Below are 21,962 nucleotides of genomic sequence, written 5' to 3'. Positions count from 1 at the left end.
TGAGTTGTGAAACAAAAAGGTTGTGTCAAATGTCAGTAAAAACAAAATAGTTTTTCAAAGTATGTTGAAGGTTTATATGGAAATCCTTTAAACATGAGTATGATAGAGTACATGTTGTCATCAGTTGCGTCGAGATCTAGGCTGAGTTCAACTATTCCAGATGTTAACCCAGCCTTACCAAAGAAAATCTCAACATAAAAAAAGTATAAAATATTTGTCATGCCACAACATCTCTTTCCTACAATCAAAAAACCGGACTCAGGGCATATGTTACCTGAGTTTTGATACTTTTGTAATAAAAAAAACTTTATAACAGCCTCGTGAGCTTTGGCTCGAAAATACAAAACTTTTTTAAGTTTATTATATGGTTAACTGTAGATTAAAAAAGAAGATAAAGCAAGTAACACTGTAGAGAATTGAAATGCATGGTTTAACACTTTAATTTAACATAACTTGGTGTTACATACTACACTCACCACTCTGAAAGAACTTTCTTCTATTACTTCTTTTGAAAAAAAGAAGAACACAGTCATCAAAAGCAGACAACCATTGCAAAACTGCAATGTTGTCAACCGCTTTCATGCTCAGAAGAAAGATCTAAATCTCATCATTGCTGATAGTGAGCTTGGACTCTTTCAGCCACATTTCTCCCTTCAAAGACTTTAGAAATGATCCCTGAAAGTATAGCCCTAACAATTAGGATTTTCAGATTTTTCCCACCTATACGGTTTAACCTTTTAACTGAAGCCGAGATCCTTTTCAAAAGTTCCGAGTTTGAGTTGTGAAACAAAAAGGTTGTGTCAAATGTCAGTAAAAACAAAATAGTTTTTCAAAGTATGTTGAAGGTTTATATGGAAATCAATGAAATCCTTTAAACATGAGTATGATAGAGTACATGTTGTCATCAGTTGCGTCGAGATCTAGGCTGAGTTCAACTATTCCAGATGTTAACCCAGCCTTACTAAAGAAAATCTCAACATAAAAAAAGTATAAAATATTTGTCATGCCACAACATCTCTTTCCTACAATCAAAAAACCGGACTCAGGGCATATGTTACCTGAGTTTTGATACCTTTGTACTAAAAAAAACTTTATAGCAGCCTCCTGAGCTTTGGCTCAAAAATACAAAACTTTCTTAAGTTTATTATATGGTTAACTGTAGATTAAAAAAGAAGATCGAGCAAATAACACAGTAGAGAATTGAAACACATGGTTTAACACTTTAATTTAACATAACTTGGTGTTACATACTACACTCACCACTCTGAAAGAACTTTCTTCTATTATTTCTTTTGAAAAAAAGAAGAACACAGTCATCAAAAGCAGATAACCATTGCTAAACTGCAATGTTGTCAACCGCTTTCATGCTCAGAAGAAAGCTCTAAATCTCATCATTGTGGATAGTGAGCTTGGACTCTTTCAGCCACATTTCTTCCTTCAAAGACTTTAGAAATGATCCCTGAAAATATAGCCCTAACAATTAGGATTTTCAGATTTTTCCCACCTATACGGTTTAACCTTTTAACTGAAGCTGAGAACATTTTCTAAAGTTCCGAGTTTGAGTTGTGAAACAAAAAGGTTGTGTCAAATGTCAGTAAAAACAAAATAGTTTTTCAAAGGATGTGAAGGTTTATATGGAAATCCTTTAAACATGAGTATGATAGAGTACATGTTGTCATCAGTTGCGTCGAGATCTAGGCTGAGTTCAACTATTCCAGATGTTAACCCAGCCTTATTAAAGAAAATCTCAACATAAAAAAGTATAAAATATTTGTCATGCCACAACATCTCTTTCCTACAATCTTAAAACCGGGCTCAGGGCATATGTTACATGAGTTTTGATACTTTTGTAATAAAAAAAACTTTATAGCAGCCTCGTGAGCTTTGGCTCGAAAATACAAAACTTTCTTAAGTTTATTATATGGTTAACTGTAGATTAAAAAAAGAAGAGAGAGCAAGTAACACAGTAGAGAATTGAAACGCATGGTTTAACACTATAATTTAACATAACTTGGTGTTACATACTACACTCACCACTCTGAAAGAACTTTCTTCTATTACTTCTTTTGAAAAAAAGAAGAACACAGTCATCAAAAGCAGACAACCATTGCAAAACTGCAATGTTGTCAACCGCTTTCATGCTCAGAAGAAAGCTTTAAATCTCATCATTGTGGATAGTGAGCTTGGACTCTTTCAGCCACATTTCTCCCTTCAAAGACTTTAGAAATGATCCCTGAAAGTATAGCCCTAACAATTAGGATTTTCAGATTTTTCCCACCTATACGGTTTAACCTTTTAAATGAAGCTGAGATCATTTTCAAAAGTTCCGAGTTTGAGTTGTGAAACAAAAAGGTTGTGTCAAATGTCAGTAAAAACAAAATAGTTTTTCAAAGTATGTTGAAGGTTTATATGGAAATCAATGAAATTCTTTAAACATGAGTATGATAGAGTACATGTTGTCATAAGTTACGTCGAGATCTAGGCTGAGTTCAACTATTCCAGATGTTAACCCAGCCTTACTAAAGAAAATCTCAACATAAAAAAAGTATAAAATATTTGTCATGCCACAACATCTCTTTCCTACAATCAAAAAACCGGACTCAGGACATATGTTACCTGAGTTTTGATACCTTTGTACTAAAAAAAACTTTATAGCAGCCTCCTGAGCTTTGGCTCAAAAATACAAAACTTTCTTAAGTTTATTATATGGTTAACTGTAGATTAAAAAAGAAGATAAAGCAAGTAACACTGTAGAGAATTGAAAAGCATGGTTTAACACTTTAATTTAACATAACTTGGTGTTACATACTACACTCACCACTCTGAAAGAACTTTCTTCTATTACTTCTTTTGAAAAAAAGAAGAACACAGTCATCAAAAGCAGCCAACCATTGTAAAACTGCAATGTTGTCAACCGCTTTCATGCTCAGAAGAAAGCTCTAAATCTCATCATTGTGGATAGTGAGCTTGGACTCTTTCAGCCACATTTCTCCCTTCAAAGACTTTAGAAATGATCCCTGAAAGTATAGCCCTAACAATTAGGATTTTCAGATTTTTCCCACCTATACGGTTTAACCTTTTAACTGAAGCCGAGATCCTTTTCAAAAGTTCCGAGTTTGAGTTGTGAAACAAAAAGGTTGTGTAAAATGTCAGTAAAAACAAAATAGTTTTTCAAAGTATGTGAAGGTTTATATGGAAATCCTTTAAACATGAGTATGATAGAGTACATGTTGTCATCAGTTGCGTCGAAATCTAGGCTGAGTTCAACTATTCCAGATGTTAACCCAGCCTTACTAAAGAAAATCTCAACATAAAAAAAGTATAAAATATTTGTCATGCCACAACATCTCTTTCCTACAATCAAAAAACCGGACTCAGGGCATATGTTACCTGAGTTTTGATACTTTTGTAATAAAAAAAACATTATAGCAGCCTCGTGAGCTTTGGCTCGAAAATACAAAACTTTCTTAAGTTTATTATATGGTTAACTGTAGATTAAAAAAAGAAGAGAGAGCAAGTAACACTGTAGAGAATTGAAACGCATGGTTTAACACTATAATTTAACATAACTTGGTGTTACATACTACACTCACCACTCTGAAAGAACTTTCTTCTATTACTTCTTTTGAAAAAAAGAAGAACACAGTCATCAAAAGCAGACAACCATTGCAAAACTGCAATGTTGTCAACCGCTTTCATGCTCAGAAGAAAGCTCTAAATCTCATCATTGTGGATAGTGAGCTTGGACTCTTTCAGCCACATTTCTCCCTTCAAAGACTTTAGAAACGATCCCTGAAAGTATAGCCCTAACAATTAGGATTTTCAGATTTTTCCCACCTATACGGTTTAACCTTTTAACTGAAGCTGAGATCATTTTCAAAAGTTCCGAGTTTGAGTTGTGAAACAAAAAGGTTGTGTCAAATGTCAGTAAAAACAAAATAGTTTTTCAAAGTATGTTGAAGGTTTATATGGAAATCCTTTAAACATGAGTATGATAGAGTACATGTTGTCATCAGTTGCGTCGAGATCTAGGCTGAGTTCAACTATTCCAGATGTTAACCCGGCCTTACTAAAGAAAATCTCAACATAAAAAAAGTATAAAATATTTGTCATGCCACAACATCTCTTTCCTACAATCAAAAAATTGGACTCAGGGCATATGTTACCTGAGTTTTGATACTTTTGTAATAAAAAAAACTTTATAGCAGCCTCGTGAGCTTTGGCTCGAAAATACAAAACTTTCTTAAGTTTATTATATGGTTAACTGTAGATTAAAAAAGAAGATAAAGCAAGTAACACTGTAGAGAATTGAAATGCATGGTTTAACAGTTTAATTTAACATAACTTGGTGTTACATACTACCCTCACCACTCTGAAAGAACTTTCTTCTATTACTTCTTTTGAAAAAATAGAAGAACACAGTCATCAAAAGCAGCCAACCATTGTAAAACTGCAATGTTGTCAACCGCTTTCATGCTCAGAAAAAAGCTCTAAATCTCATCATTGTGGATAGTGAGCTTGGACTCTTTCAGCCACATTTCTTCCATCAAAGACTTTAGAAATGATCCCTGAAAATATAGCCCTAACAATTAGGATTTTCAGATTTTTCCCACCTATACGGTTTAACCTTTTAACTGAAGCTGAGAACATTTTCTAAAGTTCCGAGTTTGAGTTGTGAAACAAAAAGGTTGTGTCAAATGTCAGTAAAAACAAAATAGTTTTTCAAAGGATGTGAAGGTTTATATGGAAATCCTTTAAACATGAGTATGATAGAGTACATGTTTTCATCAGTTGCGTCGAGATCTAGGCTGAGTTCAACTATTCCAGATGTTAACCCAGCCTTACTAAAGAAAATCTCAACATAAAAAAGTATAAAATATTTGTCATGCCACAACATCTCTTTCCTACAATCAAAAAAACGGACTCAGGGCATATGTTACCTGAGTTTTGACACTTTTGTACTAAAAAAAACTTTATAGCAGCCTCCTGAGCTTTGGTTCAAAAATACAAAACTTTCTTAAGTTTATTATATGGTTAACTGTAGATTAAAATAAGAAGATAGAGCAAGTAACACAGTAGAGAATTGAAACACATGGTTTAACACTTTAATTTAACATAACTTGGTGTTACATACTACACTCACCACTCTGAAAGAACTTTCTTCTATTATTTCTTTTGAAAAAAAGAAGAACACAGTCATCAAAAGCAGACAACCATTGCTAAACTGCAATGTTGTCAACCGCTTTCATGCTCAGAAGAAAGCTCTAGATCTCATCATTGTGGATGGTGAGCTTGGACTCTTCCAGCCACATTTCTCCCTTCAAAGACTTTAGAAATGATCCCTGAAAGTATAGCCCTAACAATTAGGATTTTCAGATTTTTCCCACCTATACGGTTTAACCTTTTAACTGAAGCTGAGATAATTTTCAAAAGTTCCGAGTTTGAGTTGTGAAACAAAAAGGTTGTGTCAAATGTCAGTAAAAACAAAATAGTTTTTCAAAGTATGTTGAAGGTTTATATGGAAATCAATGAAATCCTTTAAACATGAGTATGATAGAGTACATGTTGTCATCAGTTACGTCGAGATCTAGGCTGAGTTCAACTATTCCAGATGTTAACCCAGCCTTACTAAAGAAAATCTCAACATAAAAAAAGTATAAAATATTTGTCATGCCACAACATCTCTTTCCTACAATCAAAAAACCGGACTCAGGGCATATGTTACCTGAGTTTTGATACCTTTGTACTAAAAAAAATTTATAGCAGCCTCCTGAGCTTTGGCTCAAAAATACAAAACTTTCTTAAGTTTATTATATGGTTAACTGTAGATTAAAAAAGAAGATTCAGCAAATAACAGAGTAGAGAATTGAAACACATGGTTTAACACTTTAATTTAACATAACTTGGTGTTACATACTACACTCACCACTCTGAAAGAACTTTCTTCTATTATTTCTTTTGAAAAAAAGAAGAACACAGTCATCAAAAGCAGATAACCATTGCTAAACTGCAATGTTGTCAACCGCTTTCATGCTCAGAAGAAAGCTCTAAGTCTCATCATTGTGGATGGTGAGCTTGGACGCTTTCAGCCACATTTCTCCCTTCAAAGACTTTAGAAATGATCCCTGAAAGTATAGCCCTAACAATTAGGATTTTCAGATTTTTCCCACCTATACGGTTTAACCTTTTAACTGAAGCTGAGATAATTTTCAAAAGTTCCGAGTTTGAGTTGTGAAACAAAAAGGTTGTGTCAAATGTCAGTAAAAACAAAATAGTTTTTCAAAGTATGTGAAGGTTTATATGGAAATCCTTTAAACATGAGTATGATAGAGTACATGTTGTCATCAGTTGCGTCGAGATCTAGGCTGAGTTCAACTATTCCAGATGTTAACCCAGCCTTACTAAAGAAAATCTCAACATAAAAAAAGTATAAAATATTTGTCATGCCACAACATCTCTTTCCTACAATCAAAAAACCGGACTCAGGGCATATGTTACCTGAGTTTTGATACTTTTGTAATAAAAAAAACTTTATAGCAGCCTCGTGAGCTTTGGCTCGAAAATACAAAACTTTCTTAAGTTTATTATATGGTTAACTGTAGATTAAAAAAAGAAGAGAGAGCAAGTAACACTATAGAGAATTGAAACGCATGGTTTAACACTATAATTTAACATAACTTGGTGTTACATACTACACTCACCACTCTGAAAGAACTTTCTTCTATTACTTCTTTTGAAAAAAAGAAGAACACAGTCATCAAAAGCAGACAACCATTGCAAAACTGCAATGTTGTCAACCGCTTTCATGCTCAGAAGAAAGCTCTAAATCTCATCATTGTGGATAGTGAGCTTGGACTCTTTCAGCCACATTTCTCCCTTCAAAGACTTTAGAAATGATCCCTGAAAGTATAGCCCTAACAATTAAGATTTTCAGATTTTTCCCACCTATACGGTTTAACCTTTTAACTGAAGCTGAGATCATTTTCAAAAGTTCCGAGTTTGAGTTGTGAAACAAAAAGGTTGTGTCAAATGTCAGTAAAAACAAAATAGTTTTTCAAAGTATGTTGAAGGTTTATATGGAAATCAATGAAATCCTTTAAACATGAGTATGATAGAGTACATGTTGTCATCAGTTGCGTCGAGATCTAGGCTGAGTTCAACTATTCCAGATGTTAACCCAGCCTTACTAAAGAAAATCTCAACATAAAAAAGTATAAAATATTTGTCATGCCACAACATCTCTTTCCTACAATCAAAAAACCGGACTCAGGGCATATGTTACCTGAGTTTTGACACTTTTGTACTAAAAAAAACTTTATAGCAGCCTCCTGAGCTTTGGTTCAAAAATACAAAACTTTCTTAAGTTTATTATATGGTTAACTGTAGATTAAAATAAGAAGATAGAGCAAGTAACACAGTAGAGAATTGAAACACATGGTTTAACACTTTAATTTAACATAACTTGGTGTTACATACTACACTCACCACTCTGAAAGAACTTTCTTCTATTACTTCTTTTGAAAAAAAGAAGAACACAGTCATCAAAAGCAGACAACCATTGCAAAAATGCAATGTTGTCAAACGCTTTCATGCTCAGAAGAAAGCTCTAAATCTCATCATTGTGGATAGTGAGCTTGGACTCTTTCAGCCACATTTCTCCCTTCAAAGACTTTAGAAATGTTCCCTGAAAGTATAGCCCTAACAATTAGGATTTTCAGATTTTTCACACCTATACGGTTTAACCTTTTAACTGAAGCTGAGATCATTTTCAAAAGTTCCGAGTTTGAGTTGTGAAACAAAAAGGTTGTGTCAAATGTCAGTAAAAACAAAATAGTTTTTCAAAGTATGTTGAAGGTTTCTATGGAAATCCTTCAAATATGAGTATGATAGAGTACATGTTGTCATCAGTTGCGTCGAGATCTAGGCTGAGTTCAACTATTCCAGATGTTAACCCAGCCTTACTAAAGAAAATCTCAACATAAAAAAAGTATAAAATATTTGTCATGCCACAACATCTCTTTCCTACAATAATAAAACCGGACTCAGGTCATATGTTACCTGAGTTTTGATACTTTTGTACTAAAAAAATTTATAGCAGCCTCGTGAGCTTTAGCTCAAAAATACAAAACTTTCTTAAGTTTATTATATGGTTAACTGTAGATTAAAAAAGAAGATAAAGCAAGTAACACTGTAGAGAATTGAAATGCATGGTTTAACACTTTAATTTAACATAACTTGGTGTTACATACTACACTCACCACTCTGAAAGAACTTTCTTCTATTACTTCTTTTGAAAAAAAGAAGAACACAGTCATCAAAAGCAGACAACCATTGCTAAACTGCAATGTTGTCAACCGCTTTCATGCTCAGAAGAAAGCTCTAGATCTCATCATTGTGGATGGTGAGCTTGGACTCTTTCAGCCACATTTCTCCCTTCAAAGACTTTAGAAATGATCCCTGAAAGTATAGCCCTAACAATTAGGATTTTCAGATTTTTCCCACCTATACGGTTTAACCTTTTAACTGAAGCTGAGATAATTTTCAAAAGTTCCGAGTTTGAGTTGTGAAACAAAAAGGTTGTGTCAAATGTCAGTAAAAACAAAATAGTTTTTCAAAGTATGTTGAAGGTTTATATGGAAATCAATGAAATCCTTTAAACATGAGTATGATAGAGTACATGTTGTCATCAGTTCCGTCGAGATCTAGGCTGAGTTCAACTATTCCAGATGTTAACCCAGCCTTACTAAAGAAAATCTCAACATAAAAAAGTATAAAATATTAGTCATGCCACAACATCTCTTTCCTACAATCATAAAACCGGACTCAGGGCATATGTTACCTGAGTTTTGATACTTTTGTAATAAAAAAACTTTATAGCAGCCTTGTGAGCTTTGGCTCGAAAATACAAAACTTTCTTAAGTTTATTTTATGGTTAACTGTAGATTAAAAAAAGAAGATAGAGCAAGTAACACAGTAGAGAATTGAAACGCATGGTTTAACACTATAATTTAACATAACTTGGTGTTACATACTACACTCTCCACTCTGAAAGAACATCCTTCTATTACTTCTTTTGAAAAAAAGAAGAACACAGTCATCAAAAGCAGATAACCATTGCAAAACTGCAATATTGTCAACTGCTTTCATGCTCAGAAGAAAGCTCTAAATCTCATCATTGTGGCTAGTGAGCTTGGACTCTTTCAGCCACATTTCTCCCTTCAAAGACTTTAGAAATGATCCCTGAAAGTACAGCCCTAACAATTAGGAGTTTCAGATTTTTCCCACCTATACGGTTTAATCTTTTAACTGAAGCTGAGATCATTTTCAAAAGTTCCGAGTTTGAGTTGTGAAACAAAAAGGTTGTGTCAAATGTCAGTAAAAACAAAATAGTTTTTCAAAGTATGTTGAAGGTTTATATGGAAATCCTTCAAACATGAGTATGATAGAGTACATGTTGTCATCAGTTGCGTCGAGATCTAGGCTGAGTTCAACTATTCCAGATGTTAACCCAGCCTTACTAAAGAAAATCTCAACATAAAAAAGTATAAAATATTTGTCATGCCACAACATCTCTTTCCTGTAATCATAAAACCGGACTCAGGTTATATGTTACCTGAGTTTTGATACTTTTGTACTAAAAAAAAACTTTATAGCAGCCTCGTGAGCTTTAGCTCAAAAATAAAAAACTTTCTTAAGTTTATTATATGGTTAACTGTAGATTAAAAAAGAAGATAAAGCAAGTAACACTGTAGAGATTTGAAATGCATGGTTTAACACTTTAATTTAACATAACTTGGTGTTACATACTACACTCACCACTCTGAAAGAACTTTCTTCTATTACTTCTTTTGAAAAAAAGAAGAACACAGTCATCAAAAGCAGACAACCATTGCAAAACTGCAATGTTGACAACCGTTTTCATACTCAGAAGAAAGCTCTAAATCTCATCATTGTGGATAGTGAGCTTGGACTCTTTCAGCCACATTTCTCCCTTCAGAGACTTTAGAAATGATCTCTGAAAGTTTAGCCCTAACAATTAGGGCTTTCAGATTTTTCCCACCTATACGGTTTAACCTTTTAACTGAAGCCGAGATCCTTTTCAAAAGTTCCGAGTTTGAGTTGTGAAACAAAAAGGTTGTGTCAAATGTCAGTAAAAGCAAAATAGTTTTTCAAAGTATGTTGAAGGTTTATATGGAAATCACTGAAATCCTTTAAACATGAGTATGATAGAGTACATGTTGTCATCAGTTGCGTCGAGATCTAGGCTGACTTCAACTATTCCAGATGTTAACCCAGCCTTACTAAAGAAAATCTCAACATAAAAAAAGTATAAAATATTTGTCATGCCACAACATCTCTTTCCTACAATCATAAAACCGGACTCAGGGCATATGTTACCTGAGTTTTGATACTTTTGTAATGAAAAAAACTTTATAGCAGCCTCGTGAGCTTTGGCTCAAAAATACAAAACTTTCTTAAGTTTATTATATGGTTAACTGTAGATTAAAAAAGAAGATAGAGCAAGTAACACTGTAGAGAATTGAAATGCATGGTTTAACACTTTAATTTAACATAACTTGGTGTTACATACTACACTCACCACTCTGAAAGAACTTTCTTCTATTACTTCTTTTGAAAAAAAGAAGAACACAGTCATCAAAAGCAGACAACCATTGCAAAACTGCAATGTTGTCAACCGCTTTCATGCTCAGAAGAAAGCTCTAAATCTCATCATTGTGGATAGTGAGCTTGGACTCTTTCAGCCACATTTCTCCCTTCAAAGACTTTAAAAATGATCCTTGAAAGTATAGCCCTAACAATTAGGATTTTCAGATTTTTCCCACCTATACGGTTTAACCTTTTAACTGAAGCTGAGATCATTTTCAAAAGTTCCGAGTTTGAGTTGTGAAACAAAAAGGTTGTGTCAAATGTCAGTAAAAACAAAATAGTTTTTCAAAGTATGTTGAAGGTTTATATGGAAATCAATGAAATCCTTTAAACATGAGTATGATAGAGTACATGTTGTCATCAGTTGCGTCGAGATCTAGACTGAGTTCAACTATTCTAGATGTTAACCCAGCCTTACTAAAGAAAATCTCAACATAAAAAAAGTATAAAATATTTGTCATGCCACAACATCTCTTTCCAACAATCCAAAAACCGGACTCAGGGCATATGTTACCTGAGTTTTGATACTTTTGTACTAAAAAAAACTTTATAGCAGCCTCCTGAGCTTTGGCTCCAAAATACAAAACTTTCTTAAGTTTATTATATGGTTAACTGTAGATTAAAAAAAGAAGATAGAGCAAGTAACACAGTAGAGAATTGAAACGCATGGTTTAACACTTTAATTTAACATAACTTGGTGTTACATACTACACTCACCACTCTGAAAGAACTTTCTTCTATTACTTCTTTTGAAAAAAAGAAGAACACAGTCATCAAAAGCAGACAACCATTGCAAAACTGCAATGTTGTCAAACGCTTTCATGCTCAGAAGAAAGCTCTAAATCTCATCAGTGTGGATTGTGAGCTTGGACTCTTTCAACCACATTTCTCCCTTCAAAGACTTTACAAATAATCCTTGAAAGTATAGCCCTAACAATTAGGATTTTCAGATTTTTCCCACCTATACGGTTTAACCTTTTAACTGAAGCTGAGATCATTTTCAAAAGTTCCGAGTTTGAGTTGTGAAACAAAAAGGTTGTGTCAAATGTCAGTAAAAACAAAATAGTTTTTCAAAGTATGTTGAAGGTTTATATGGAAATCCTTCAAACATGAGTATGATAGAGTACATGTTGTCATCAGTTGCATCGAGATCTAGGCTGAGTTCAACTATTCCAGATGTTAACCCAGCCTTACTAAAGAAAATCTCAACATAAAAAAAGAATAAAATATTTGTCATGCCACAACATCTCTTTCCTACAATCATAAAACCGGACTCAGGGCATATGTTACCTGAGTTTTGATACTTTTGTAATGAAAAAAACTTTATAGCAGCCTCGTGAGCTTTGGCTCAAAAATACAAAACTTTCTTAAGTTTATTATATGGTTAACTGTAGATTAAAAAACGAAGATAGAGCAAGTAACACAGTAGAGAATTGAAACGCATGGTTTAACACTTTAATTTAACATAACTTGGTGTTACATACTACGCTCACCACTCTGAAAGAACTTTCTTCTATTACTTCTTTTGAAAAAAAAAGAAGAACACAGTCATCAAAAGCAGACAACCATTGCAAAACTGCAATGTTGTCAACCGCTTTCATGCTCAGAAGAAAGCTCTAAATCTCATCATTGTGGATTGTGAGCTTGGACTCTTTCAGACACATTTCTCCCTTCAAAGACTTTAGAAATGATCCCTGAAAGTATAGCCCTAACAATTAGGATTTTCAGATTTTTCCCACCTATACGGTTTAACCTTTTAACTGAAGCTGAGATCATTTTCAAAAGTTCCGAGTTTGAGTTGTGAAACAAAAAGGTTGTGTCAAATGTCAGTAAAAACAAAATAGTTTTTCAAAGTATGTTGAAGGTTTATATGGAAATCAATGAAATCCTTTAAACATGAGTATGATAGAGTACATGTTGTCATCAGTTGCGTCGAGATCTAGGCTGAGTTCAACTATTCCAGATGTTAACCCAGCCTTACTAAAGAAAATCTCAACATAAAAAAGTCTAAAATATTTGTCATGCCACAACATCTCTTTCCTACAATCATAAAACCGGACTCAGGGCATATGTTACCTGAGTTTTGATACTTTTGTAATAAAAAAACTTTATAGCAGCCTTGTGAGCTTTGGCTCGAAAATACAAAACTTTCTTAAGTTTATTATATGGTTAACTGTAGATTAAAAAAAGAAGATAGAGCAAGTAACACAGTAGAGAATTGAAACGCATGGTTTAACACTATAATTTAACATAACTTGGTGTTACATACTACACTCTCCACTCTGAAAGAACATCCTTCTATTACTTCTTTTGAAAAAAAGAAGAACACAGTCATCAAAAGCAGATAACCATTGCAAAACTGCAATATTGTCAACTGCTTTCATGCTCAGAAGAAAGCTCTAAATCTCATCATTGTGGATAGTGAGCTTGGACTCTTTCAGCCACATTTCTCCCTTCAAAGACTTTAGAAATGATCCCTGAAAGTACAGCCCTAACAATTAGGAGTTTCAGATTTTTCCCACCTATACGGTTTAATCTTTTAACTGAAGCTGAGATCATTTTCAAAAGTTCCGAGTTTGAGTTGTGAAACAAAAAGGTTGTGTCAAATGTCAGTAAAAACAAAATAGTTTTTCAAAGTATGTTGAAGGTTTATATGGAAATCCTTCAAACATGAGTATCATAGAGTACATGTTGTCATCAGTTGCGTCGAGATCTAGGCTGAGTTCAACTATTCCAGATGTTAACCCAGCCTTACTAAAGAAAATCTCAACATAAAAAAGTATAAAATATTTGTCATGCCACAACATCTCTTTCCTGTAATCATAAAACCGGACTCAGGTTATATGTTACCTGAGTTTTGATACTTTTGTACTAAAAAAAAACTTTATAGCAGCCTCGTGAGCTTTAGCTCAAAAATAAAAAACTTTCTTAAGTTTATTATATGGTTAACTGTAGATTAAAAAAGAAGATAAAGCAAGTAACACTGTAGAGATTTGAAATGCATGGTTTAACACTTTAATTTAACATAACTTGGTGTTACATACTACACTCACCACTCTGAAAGAACTTTCTTCTATTACTTCTTTTGAAAAAAAGAAGAACACAGTCATCAAAAGCAGACAACCATTGCAAAACTGCAATGTTGTCAACCGCTTTCATGCTCAGAAGAAAGCTTTAAATCTCATCATTGTGGATAGTGAGCTTGGACTCTTTCAGCCACATTTCTCCCTTCAAAGACTTTAGAAATGATCCCTGAAAGTATAGCCCTAACAATTAGGATTTTCAGATTTTTCCCACCTATACGGTTTAACCTTTTAAATGAAGCTGAGATCATTTTCAAAAGTTCCGAGTTTGAGTTGTGAAACAAAAAGGTTGTGTCAAATGTCAGTAAAAACAAAATAGTTTTTCAAAGTATGTTGAAGGTTTATATGGAAATCAATGAAATCCTTTAAACATGAGTATGATAGAGTACATGTTGTCATAAGTTACGTCGAGATCTAGGCTGAGTTCAACTATTCCAGATGTTAACCCAGCCTTACTAAAGAAAATCTCAACATAAAAAAAGTATAAAATATTTGTCATGCCACAACATCTCTATCCTACAATCAAAAAACCGGACTCAGGACATATGTTACCTGAGTTTTGATACCTTTGTACTAAAAAAAACTTTATAGCAGCCTCCTGAGCTTTGGCTCAAAAATACAAAACTTTCTTAAGTTTATTATATGGTTAACTGTAGATTAAAAAAGAAGATAAAGCAAGTAACACTGTAGAGAATTGAAACGCATGGTTTAACACTATAATTTAACATAACTTGGTGTTACATACTACACTCACCACTCTGAAAGAACTTTCTTCTATTACTTCTTTTGAAAAAAAGAAGAACACAGTCATCAAAAGCAGACAACCATTGCAAAACTGCAATGTTGTCAACCGCTTTCATGCTCAGAAGAAAGCTCTAAATCTCATCATTGTGGATAGTGAGCTTGGACTCTTTCAGCCACATTTCTCCCTTCAAAGACTTTAGAAACGATCCCTGAAAGTATAGCCCTAACAATTAGGATTTTCAGATTTTTCCCACCTATACGGTTTAACCTTTTAACTGAAGCTGAGATCATTTTCAAAAGTTCCGAGTTTGAGTTGTGAAACAAAAAGGTTGTGTCAAATGTCAGTAAAAACAAAATAGTTTTTCAAAGTATGTTGAAGGTTTATATGGAAATCCTTTAAACATGAGTATGATAGAGTACATGTTGTCATCAGTTGCGTCGAGATCTAGGCTGAGTTCAACTATTCCAGATGTTAACCCAGCCTTACTAAAGAAAATCTCAACATAAAAAAAGTATAAAATATTTGTCATGCCACAACATCTCTTTCCTACAATCAAAAAATTGGACTCAGGGCATATGTTACCTGAGTTTTGATACTTTTGTAATAAAAAAAACTTTATAGCAGCCTCGTGAGCTTTGGCTCGAAAATACAAAACTTTATTAAGTTTATTATATGGTTAACTGTAGATTAAAAAAGAAGATAAAGCAAGTACCACTGTAGAGAATTGAAATGCATGGTTTAACAGTTTAATTTAACATAACTTGGTGTTACATACTACCCTCACCACTCTGAAAGAACTTTCTTCTATTACTTCTTTTGAAAAAAAGAAGAACACAGTCATCAAAAGCAGCCAACCATTGTAAAACTGCAATGTTGTCAACCGCTTTCATGCTCAGAAAAAAGCTCTAAATCTCATCATTGTGGATAGTGAGCTTGGACTCTTTCAGCCACATTTCTTCCATCAAAGACTTTAGAAATGATCCCTGAAAATATAGCCCTAACAATTAGGATTTTCAGATTTTTCCCACCTATACGGTTTAACCTTTTAACTGAAGCTGAGAACATTTTCTAAAGTTCCGAGTTTGAGTTGTGAAACAAAAAGGTTGTGTCAAATGTCAGTAAAAACAAAATAGTTTTTCAAAGGATGTGAGGGTTTATATGGAAATCCTTTAAACATGAGTATGATAGAGTACATGTTTTCATCAGTTGCGTCGAGATCTAGGCTGAGTTCAACTATTCCAGATGTTAACCCAGCCTTACTAAAGAAAATCTCAACATAAAAAAAGTATAAAATATTTGTCATGCCACAACATCTCTTTCCTACAATCAAAAAAACGGACTCAGGGCATATGTTACCTGAGTTTTGACACTTTTGTACTAAAAAAAACTTTATAGCAGCCTCCTGAGCTTTGGTTCAAAAATACAAAACTTTCTTAAGTTTATTATATGGTTAACTGTAGATTAAAATAAGAAGATAGAGCAAGTAACACAGTAGAGAATTGAAACACATGGTTTAACACTTTAATTTAACATAACTTGGTGTTACATACTACACTCACCACTCTGAAAGAACTTTCTTCTATTATTTCTTTTGAAAAAAAGAAGAACACAGTCATCAAAAGCAGACAACCATTGCTAAACTGCAATGTTGTCAACCGCTTTCATGCTCAGAAGAAAGCTCTAGATCTCATCATTGTGGATGGTGAGCTTGGACTCTTCCAGCCACATTTCTCCCTTCAAAGACTTTAGAAATGATCCCTGAAAGTATAGCCCTAACAATTAGGATTTTCAGATTTTTCCCACCTATACGGTTTAACCTTTTAACTGAAGCTGAGATAATTTTCAAAAGTTCCGAGTTTGAGTTGTGAAACAAAAAGGTTGTGTCAAATGTCAGTAAAAACAAAATAGTTTTTCAAAGTATGTTGAAGGTTTATATGGAAATCAATGAAATCCTTTAAACATGAGTATGATAGAGTACATGTTGTCATCAGTTACGTCGAGATCTAGGCTGAGTTCAACTATTCCAGATGTTAACCCAGCCTTACTAAAGAAAATCTCAACATAAAAAAAGTATAAAATATTTGTCATGCCACAACATCTCTTTCCTACAATCAAAAAACCGGACTCAGGGCATATGTTACCTGAGTTTTGATACCTTTGTACTAAAAAAATTTTATAGCAGCCTCCTGAGCTTTGGCTCAAAAATACAAAACTTTCTTAAGTTTATTATATGGTTAACTGTAGATTAAAAAAGAAGATTCAGCAAATAACACAGTAGAGAATTGAAACACATGGTTTAACACTTTAATTTAACATAACTTGGTGTTACATACTACACTCACCACTCTGAAAGAACTTTCTTCTATTATTTCTTTTGAAAAAAAGAAGAACACAGTCATCAAAAGCAGATAACCATTGCTAAACTGCAATGTTGTCAACCGCTTTCATGCTCAGAAGAAAGCTCTAAATCTCATCATTGTGGATGGTGAGCTTGGACTCTTTCAGCCACATTTCTCCCTTCAAAGACTTTAGAAATGATCCCTGAAAGTATAGCCCTAACAATTAGGATTTTCAGATTTTTCCCACCTATACGGTTTAACCTTTTAACTGAAGCTGAGATAATTTTCAAAAGTTCCGAGTTTGAGTTGTGAAACAAAAAGGTTGTGTCAAATGTCAGTAAAAACAAAATAGTTTTTCAAAGTATGTGAAGGTTTATATGGAAATCCTTTAAACATGAGTATGATAGAGTACATGTTGTCATCAGTTGCGTCGAGATCTAGGCTGAGTTCAACTATTCCAGATGTTAACCCAGCCTTACTAAAGAAAATCTCAACATAAAAAAAGTATAAAATATTTGTCATGCCACAACATCTCTTTCCTGTAATCATAAAACCGGACTCAGGTTATATGTTACCTGAGTTTTGATACTTTTGTACTAAAAAAAAACTTTATAGCAGCCTCGTGAGCTTTGGCTCGAAAATACAAAACTTTCTTAAGTTTATTATAAGGTTAACTGTAGATTAAAAAAAGAAGAGAGAGCAAGTAACACTATAGAGAATTGAAACACATGGTTTAACACTATAATTTAACATAACTTGGTGTTACATACTACACTCACCACTCTGAAAGAACTTTCTTCTATTACTTCTTTTGAAAAAAAGAAGAACACAGTCATCAAAAGCAGACAACCATTGCAAAACTGCAATGTTGTCAACCGCTTTCATGCTCAGAAGAAAGCTCTAAATCTCATCATTGTGGATAGTGAGCTTGGACTCTTTCAGCCACATTTCTCCCTTCAAAGACTTTAGAAATGATCCCTGAAAGTATAGCCCTAACAATTAAGATTTTCAGATTTTTCCCACCTATACGGTTTAACCTTTTAACTGAAGCTGAGATCATTTTCAAAAGTTCCGAGTTTGAGTTGTGAAACAAAAAGGTTGTGTCAAATGTCAGTAAAAACAAAATAGTTTTTCAAAGTATGTTGAAGGTTTATATGGAAATCCTTTAAACATGAGTATGATAGAGTACATGTTGTCATCAGTTGCGTCGAGATCTAGGCTGAGTTCAACTATTCCAGATGTTAACCCAGCCTTACTAAAGAAAATCTCAACATAAAAAAAGTATAAAATATTTGTCATGCCACAACATCTCTTTCCTACAATCAAAAAATTGGACTCAGGGCATATGTTACCTGAGTTTTGATACTTTTGTAATAAAAAAAACTTTATAGCAGCCTCGTGAGCTTTGGCTCGAAAATACAAAACTTTCTTAAGTTTATTATATGGTTAACTGTAGATTAAAAAAGAAGATAAAGCAAGTAACACTGTAGAGAATTGAAATGCATGGTTTAACAGTTTAATTTAACATAACTTGGTGTTACATACTACACTCACCACTCTGAAAGAACTTTCTTCTATTACTTCTTTTGAAAAAAAGAAGAACACAGTCATCAAAAGCAGACAACCATTGCAAAACTGCAATGTTGTCAACCGCTTTCATGCTCAGAAGAAAGCTCTAAATCTCATCATTGTGGATAGTGAGCTTGGACTCTTTCAGCCACATTTCTCCCTTCAAAGACTTTAGAAATGATCTCTGAAAGTATAGCCCTAACAATTAGGGATTTCAGATTTTTCCCACCTATACTGTTTAACCTTTTAACTGAAGCCGAGATCCTTTTCAAAAGTTCCGAGTTTGAGTTGTGAAACAAAAAGGTTGTGTCAAATGTCAGTAAAAACAAAATAGTTTTTCAAAGTATGTTGAAGGTTTATATGGAAATCAATGAAATCCTTTAAACATGAGTATGATAGAGTACATGTTGTCATCAGTTGCGTCGAGATCTAGGCTGAGTTCAACTATTCCAGATGTTAACCCAGCCTTACTAAAGAAAATCTCAACATAAAAAAAGTATAAAATATTTGTCATGCCAAAACATCTCTTTCCTACAATCAAAAAACCGGACTCAGGGCATATGTTACCTGAGTTTTGATACCTTTGTACTAAAAACAACTTTATAGCAGCCTCCTGAGCTTTGGCTCAAAAATACAAAACTTTCTTAAGTTTATTATATGGTTAACTGTAGATTAAAAAAAGAAGATAGAGCAAGTAACACAGTAGAAAATTGAAACACATGGTTTAACACTTTAATTTAACATAACTTGGTGTTACATACTACACTCACCACTCTGAAAGAACTTTCTTCTATTATTTCTTTTGAAAAAATAGAAGAACACAGTCATCAAAAGCATACAACCATTGCAAAACTGCAATGTTGTCAACCGCTTTCATGCTCAGAAGAAAGCTCTAAATCTCATCATTGTGGATAGTGAGCTTGGACTCTTTCAGCCACATTTCTCCCTTCAAAGACTTTAGAAATGATCCCTGAAAGTATAGCCCTAACAATTAGGATTTTCAGATTTTTCACACCTATACGGTTTAACCTTTTAACTGAAGCTGAGATCATTTTCAAAAGTTCCGAGTTTGAGTTGTGAAACAAAAAGGTTGTGTCAAATGTCAGTAAAAACAAAATAGTTTTTCAAAGTATGTTGAAGGTTTATATGGAAATCCTTCAAACATGAGTATGATAGAGTACATGTTGTCATCAGTTGCGTCGAGATCTAGGCTGAGTTCAACTATTCCAGATGTTAACCCAGCCTTACTAAAGAAAATCTCAACATAAAAAAAGTATAAAATATTTGTCATGCCACAACATCTCTTTCCTACAATCAAAAAACCGGACTCAGGGCATATGTTACCTGAGTTTTGATACCTTTGTACTAAAAAAAACTTTATAGCAGCCTCCTGAGCTTTGGCTCAAAAATACAAAACTTTCTTAAGTTTATTATATGGTTAACTGTAGATTAAAAAAAGAAGATAGAGCAAGTAACACAGTAGAAAATTGAAACACATGGTTTAACACTTTAATTTAACATAACTTGGTGTTACATACTACACTCACCACTCTGAAAGAACTTTCTTCTATTATTTCTTTTGAAAAAAAGAAGAACACAGTCATCAAAAAGCAGACAACCATTGCTAAACTGCAATGTTGTCAACCGCTTTCATGCTCAGAAGAAAGCTCTAGATCTCATCATTGTGGATGGTGAGCTTGGACTCTTTCAGCCACATTTTTCCCTTCAAAGACTTTAGAAATGATCCCTGAAAGTATAGCCCTAACAATTAGGATTTTCAGATTTTTCCCACCTATACGGTTTAACCTTTTAACTGAAGCTGAGATAATTTTCAAAAGTTCCGAGTTTGAGTTGTGAAACAAAAAGGTTGTGTCAAATGTCAGTAAAAACAAAATAGTTTTTAAAAGTATGTTGAAGGTTTATATGGAAATCAATGAAATCCTTTAAACATGAGTATGATAGAGTACATGTTGTCATCAGTTGCGTCGAGATCTAGGCTGAGTTCAACTATTCCAGATGTTAAGCCAGCCTTACTAAAGAAAATCTCAACATAAAAAAAGTATAAAATATTTGTCATGCCACAACATCTCTTTCCTACAATCAAAAAACCGGACTCAGGGCATATGTTACCTGAGTTTTGATACCTTTGTACTAAAAAAATTTTATAGCAGCCTCCTGAGCTTTGGCTCAAAAATACAAAACTTTCTTAAGTTTATTATATGGTTAACTGTAGATTAAAAAAGAAGATTCAGCAAATAACACAGTAGAGAATTGAAACACATGGTTTAACACTTTAATTTAACATAACTTGGTGTTACATACTACACTCACCACTCTGAAAGAACTTTCTTCTATTATTTCTTTTGAAAAAAAGAAGAACACAGTCATCAAAAGCAGATAACCATTGCTAAACTGCAATGTTGTCAACCGCTTTCATGCTCAGAAGAAAGCTCTAAATCTCATCATTGTGGATGGTGAGCTTGGACTCTTTCAGCCACATTTCTCCCTTCAAAGACTTTAGAAATGATCCCTGAAAGTATAGCCCTAACAATTAGGATTTTCAGATTTTTCCCACCTATACGGTTTAACCTTTTAACTGAAGCTGAGATAATTTTCAAAAGTTCCGAGTTTGAGTTGTGAAACAAAAAGGTTGTGTCAAATGTCAGTAAAAACAAAATAGTTTTTAAAAGTATGTTGAAGGTTTATATGGAAATCAATGAAATCCTTTAAACATGAGTATGATAGAGTACATGTTGTCATCAGTTGCGTCGAGATCTAGGCTGAGTTCAACTATTCCAGATGTTAACCCAGCCTTACTAAAGAAAATCTCAACATAAAAAAGTATAAAATATTTGTCATGCCACAACATCTCTTTCCTACAATCAAAAAACCGGACTCAGGGCATATGTTACCTGAGTTTTGACACTTTTGTACTAAAAAAAACTTTATAGCAGCCTCCTGAGCTTTGGTTCAAAAATACAAAACTTTCTTAAGTTTATTATATGGTTAACTGTAGATTAAAATAAGAAGATAGAGCAAGTAACACAGTAGAGAATTGAAACACATGGTTTAACACTTTAATTTAACATAACTTGGTGTTACATACTACACTCACCACTCTGAAAGAACTTTCTTCTATTACTTCTTTTGAAAAAAAGAAGAACACAGTCATCAAAAGCAGACAACCATTGCAAAAATGCAATGTTGTCAAACGCTTTCATGCTCAGAAGAAAGCTCTAAATCTCATCATTGTGGATAGTGAGCTTGGACTCTTTCAGCCACATTTCTCCCTTCAAAGACTTTAGAAATGTTCCCTGAAAGTATAGCCCTAACAATTAGGATTTTCAGATTTTTCACACCTATACGGTTTAACCTTTTAACTGAAGCTGAGATCATTTTCAAAAGTTCCGAGTTTGAGTTGTGAAACAAAAAGGTTGTGTCAAATGTCAGTAAAAACAAAATAGTTTTTCAAAGTATGTTGAAGGTTTATATGGAAATCCTTCAAATATGAGTATGATAGAGTACATGTTGTCATCAGTTGCGTCGAGATCTAGGCTA

The 21,962-nt window shown here is 33.5% G+C and overlaps 28 non-coding genes across 28 annotated transcripts; all 28 read right to left on the bottom strand.

Annotated features, from left to right (window-relative positions):
- Nucleotides 1-474: 474 nt before the first annotated feature.
- On the bottom strand, nt 475-691 carry LOC130359240 (small nucleolar RNA U3). Its single transcript, XR_008889995.1, has one exon. It is a non-coding gene; the product is annotated as a small nucleolar RNA U3 (small nucleolar RNA).
- Nucleotides 692-1,258: 567 nt separating this feature from the next.
- Nucleotides 1,259-1,475, bottom strand: LOC130359273 (small nucleolar RNA U3). The gene has a single exon (XR_008890025.1). It is a non-coding gene; the product is annotated as a small nucleolar RNA U3 (small nucleolar RNA).
- Nucleotides 1,476-2,032: 557 nt separating this feature from the next.
- On the bottom strand, nt 2,033-2,249 carry LOC130358977 (small nucleolar RNA U3). The gene has a single exon (XR_008889760.1). It is a non-coding gene; the product is annotated as a small nucleolar RNA U3 (small nucleolar RNA).
- Nucleotides 2,250-2,816: 567 nt separating this feature from the next.
- On the bottom strand, nt 2,817-3,033 carry LOC130359035 (small nucleolar RNA U3). The gene has a single exon (XR_008889813.1). It is a non-coding gene; the product is annotated as a small nucleolar RNA U3 (small nucleolar RNA).
- A 558-nt stretch (nt 3,034-3,591) lies between these two features.
- LOC130358941 (small nucleolar RNA U3) lies at nt 3,592-3,808 on the bottom strand. Its single transcript, XR_008889729.1, has one exon. It is a non-coding gene; the product is annotated as a small nucleolar RNA U3 (small nucleolar RNA).
- A 558-nt stretch (nt 3,809-4,366) lies between these two features.
- Nucleotides 4,367-4,584, bottom strand: LOC130359334 (small nucleolar RNA U3). The gene has a single exon (XR_008890080.1). It is a non-coding gene; the product is annotated as a small nucleolar RNA U3 (small nucleolar RNA).
- Nucleotides 4,585-5,141: 557 nt separating this feature from the next.
- LOC130359016 (small nucleolar RNA U3) lies at nt 5,142-5,358 on the bottom strand. Its single transcript, XR_008889796.1, has one exon. It is a non-coding gene; the product is annotated as a small nucleolar RNA U3 (small nucleolar RNA).
- Nucleotides 5,359-5,924: 566 nt separating this feature from the next.
- On the bottom strand, nt 5,925-6,141 carry LOC130359091 (small nucleolar RNA U3). Its single transcript, XR_008889862.1, has one exon. It is a non-coding gene; the product is annotated as a small nucleolar RNA U3 (small nucleolar RNA).
- Nucleotides 6,142-6,699: 558 nt separating this feature from the next.
- Nucleotides 6,700-6,916, bottom strand: LOC130360086 (small nucleolar RNA U3). Its single transcript, XR_008890567.1, has one exon. It is a non-coding gene; the product is annotated as a small nucleolar RNA U3 (small nucleolar RNA).
- Nucleotides 6,917-7,483: 567 nt separating this feature from the next.
- LOC130359060 (small nucleolar RNA U3) lies at nt 7,484-7,700 on the bottom strand. Its single transcript, XR_008889835.1, has one exon. It is a non-coding gene; the product is annotated as a small nucleolar RNA U3 (small nucleolar RNA).
- Nucleotides 7,701-8,256: 556 nt separating this feature from the next.
- Nucleotides 8,257-8,473, bottom strand: LOC130360131 (small nucleolar RNA U3). The gene has a single exon (XR_008890609.1). It is a non-coding gene; the product is annotated as a small nucleolar RNA U3 (small nucleolar RNA).
- A 566-nt stretch (nt 8,474-9,039) lies between these two features.
- LOC130359208 (small nucleolar RNA U3) lies at nt 9,040-9,256 on the bottom strand. Its single transcript, XR_008889967.1, has one exon. It is a non-coding gene; the product is annotated as a small nucleolar RNA U3 (small nucleolar RNA).
- Nucleotides 9,257-9,814: 558 nt separating this feature from the next.
- LOC130359084 (small nucleolar RNA U3) lies at nt 9,815-10,031 on the bottom strand. Its single transcript, XR_008889856.1, has one exon. It is a non-coding gene; the product is annotated as a small nucleolar RNA U3 (small nucleolar RNA).
- A 567-nt stretch (nt 10,032-10,598) lies between these two features.
- Nucleotides 10,599-10,815, bottom strand: LOC130358949 (small nucleolar RNA U3). The gene has a single exon (XR_008889737.1). It is a non-coding gene; the product is annotated as a small nucleolar RNA U3 (small nucleolar RNA).
- A 568-nt stretch (nt 10,816-11,383) lies between these two features.
- On the bottom strand, nt 11,384-11,600 carry LOC130359354 (small nucleolar RNA U3). Its single transcript, XR_008890098.1, has one exon. It is a non-coding gene; the product is annotated as a small nucleolar RNA U3 (small nucleolar RNA).
- Nucleotides 11,601-12,159: 559 nt separating this feature from the next.
- Nucleotides 12,160-12,378, bottom strand: LOC130360125 (small nucleolar RNA U3). Its single transcript, XR_008890604.1, has one exon. It is a non-coding gene; the product is annotated as a small nucleolar RNA U3 (small nucleolar RNA).
- Nucleotides 12,379-12,944: 566 nt separating this feature from the next.
- Nucleotides 12,945-13,161, bottom strand: LOC130359071 (small nucleolar RNA U3). The gene has a single exon (XR_008889845.1). It is a non-coding gene; the product is annotated as a small nucleolar RNA U3 (small nucleolar RNA).
- Nucleotides 13,162-13,719: 558 nt separating this feature from the next.
- LOC130358975 (small nucleolar RNA U3) lies at nt 13,720-13,936 on the bottom strand. Its single transcript, XR_008889759.1, has one exon. It is a non-coding gene; the product is annotated as a small nucleolar RNA U3 (small nucleolar RNA).
- Nucleotides 13,937-14,503: 567 nt separating this feature from the next.
- Nucleotides 14,504-14,720, bottom strand: LOC130358939 (small nucleolar RNA U3). The gene has a single exon (XR_008889728.1). It is a non-coding gene; the product is annotated as a small nucleolar RNA U3 (small nucleolar RNA).
- Nucleotides 14,721-15,278: 558 nt separating this feature from the next.
- On the bottom strand, nt 15,279-15,495 carry LOC130359268 (small nucleolar RNA U3). The gene has a single exon (XR_008890020.1). It is a non-coding gene; the product is annotated as a small nucleolar RNA U3 (small nucleolar RNA).
- Nucleotides 15,496-16,053: 558 nt separating this feature from the next.
- Nucleotides 16,054-16,270, bottom strand: LOC130359015 (small nucleolar RNA U3). Its single transcript, XR_008889795.1, has one exon. It is a non-coding gene; the product is annotated as a small nucleolar RNA U3 (small nucleolar RNA).
- A 566-nt stretch (nt 16,271-16,836) lies between these two features.
- On the bottom strand, nt 16,837-17,053 carry LOC130359026 (small nucleolar RNA U3). The gene has a single exon (XR_008889805.1). It is a non-coding gene; the product is annotated as a small nucleolar RNA U3 (small nucleolar RNA).
- A 559-nt stretch (nt 17,054-17,612) lies between these two features.
- Nucleotides 17,613-17,829, bottom strand: LOC130360085 (small nucleolar RNA U3). Its single transcript, XR_008890566.1, has one exon. It is a non-coding gene; the product is annotated as a small nucleolar RNA U3 (small nucleolar RNA).
- Nucleotides 17,830-18,387: 558 nt separating this feature from the next.
- LOC130360164 (small nucleolar RNA U3) lies at nt 18,388-18,604 on the bottom strand. Its single transcript, XR_008890637.1, has one exon. It is a non-coding gene; the product is annotated as a small nucleolar RNA U3 (small nucleolar RNA).
- A 568-nt stretch (nt 18,605-19,172) lies between these two features.
- On the bottom strand, nt 19,173-19,390 carry LOC130359100 (small nucleolar RNA U3). The gene has a single exon (XR_008889871.1). It is a non-coding gene; the product is annotated as a small nucleolar RNA U3 (small nucleolar RNA).
- A 559-nt stretch (nt 19,391-19,949) lies between these two features.
- Nucleotides 19,950-20,167, bottom strand: LOC130359138 (small nucleolar RNA U3). Its single transcript, XR_008889905.1, has one exon. It is a non-coding gene; the product is annotated as a small nucleolar RNA U3 (small nucleolar RNA).
- Nucleotides 20,168-20,733: 566 nt separating this feature from the next.
- LOC130359025 (small nucleolar RNA U3) lies at nt 20,734-20,950 on the bottom strand. Its single transcript, XR_008889804.1, has one exon. It is a non-coding gene; the product is annotated as a small nucleolar RNA U3 (small nucleolar RNA).
- Nucleotides 20,951-21,517: 567 nt separating this feature from the next.
- Nucleotides 21,518-21,734, bottom strand: LOC130359059 (small nucleolar RNA U3). Its single transcript, XR_008889834.1, has one exon. It is a non-coding gene; the product is annotated as a small nucleolar RNA U3 (small nucleolar RNA).
- Nucleotides 21,735-21,962: the final 228 nt, after the last annotated feature.

Source organism: Hyla sarda, chromosome 2, assembly GCF_029499605.1.
Source record: "Hyla sarda isolate aHylSar1 chromosome 2, aHylSar1.hap1, whole genome shotgun sequence".
NCBI lineage: Eukaryota > Metazoa > Chordata > Amphibia > Anura > Hylidae > Hyla > Hyla sarda.
This window is presented reverse-complemented; position numbering and strand designations above follow the sequence as displayed.